The following is a 1635-nucleotide window of genomic DNA, read 5'->3' as shown; positions in this document are numbered from 1 at the left end:
GTGTTACATAAGAAGCTCTAAATCACCATCTTTATCTTATCATAAAGACATTATTGTCCGTTTATCCTAACAGAGCTCTTCACTCTCAGACTGCAGGTCACAGTTATCAGCTCGTCTGTTGTGGAATCAGCTCCAAGTTTGGGTTCAGGAAGCAGACACCTTCTCTATTTGTAAGATTAGGCTTAAAACTTTCAGCTTTGATAAAGCTTGTAGTTAGAGCTGCTCAGGATCACCTGAGCTATCCTTTAGTTATGCTGCTATAGGTTTGAGCTGATGGTAGACTTCCCATTATGCACTGAGCACTTTTCCTCTACTTTCCTCTCTTTCTCTTTACATACATTTACATACGACCAAGGCGTGTCACTGACTTTGTGTCTCCTCTGTCTTGTATTTTGTGTTTTGTGCGTGTCTGGAGCTGTGTGTCTCTGATCTGCAGCTTCTGGCCTCACCAGCCTCCTTAATGGTCATTGTTCTCTTATTATTGTTTGTTTGTTCTCCATCTGCAACCATAGAAATATCTGCATTTGCGCGACTCATCGACTTTACATATACAACATTCGGGGAAACCTCGCTGTGGTGCCTCAGAACAAGGCACCGAACCACCAGCTGCAGCCGTCTGTCAGGAACAGATGTTAAATGTCAGAAAGTGAAGGTTCCAAGGAAACATTCTGTCAGACAAGCAGTCCAAAAAAACCAAATGTCTTCAATATACACTGATGTAAGACGAGGAAAATAAAAAAAAAAAGACTCAAATTTGAGATTCTAAATTCCATCTGTTTGATGTTCTTACTTGAAAAATGATCCAGTTGATACAGCTGTCTATTAATTTTCTCTTTATCAAATAATCACTGCAGTGCGACAGAATAACTCTGAGAAGCCTTAACTGTGGAGATTAATCCTAGAACATACTGATGTGATAAATATTTGCACCAGCATGGATGCAAACTGAATGCAGAGCAACACATTTACATTATATTTTAACTATTAGCATGGTAACACAATCATAAAAAATAAACTACTATGAAGTTTTTGACCAAGTCCAGCTGTGACTATCTTCGACTGCGACTTTTTTTTCCCCTCAGCATTCCAATTTGAAAAAAAGTTGTGTCATATTATATTTAAGTGGTAGACAATAACATGTTGACAGCATCACATATTATTTAGAAATAGTGAGTGTAGCACAGTCCTCCAAACAAAGTGTGTTTCTAAGCCAACAAGTGTGTCAGCCCTAATGGTGCTTGGTTATCCCAGTAAAGGTTCCAGATAGGCTCAGTAAGACTCTGAACTTGTAAAACAAAGTTTTAGTAGCAATTCAAATCTGTAAAACAAACCTGCATGAAAAGCTAAGGGTAGAAAAAAACAAATCTACCGGGGTTTCTAAAGTCTCCTGAGATGTGTTTTGAACAAGTTCACAGAGTCTACAGACATCTTTACTGCAGGGATAAGGATGAAGGAACATCAGCCAAACAGCCAGCAATCACTGCTGTCAGAACAAGGACAGAAGTTATCAGGGGCAAGAAGTGTCTCAGAATAGTCCCAAAAACTGTCTACAAGATTTTGACAAAGAAAAACTAATCTAGATTCATCATGCTGATGCTACATTTTGTTTCACTTTATTTCATTTGTATTTACGTC

The sequence above is a fragment of the Stegastes partitus genome, unplaced genomic scaffold (genome assembly GCF_000690725.1).
Source record: "Stegastes partitus isolate 25-593 unplaced genomic scaffold, Stegastes_partitus-1.0.2 Scaffold1850, whole genome shotgun sequence".
Classification (NCBI taxonomy): Eukaryota; Metazoa; Chordata; class Actinopteri; family Pomacentridae; genus Stegastes; species Stegastes partitus.
This window is presented reverse-complemented; position numbering follows the sequence as displayed.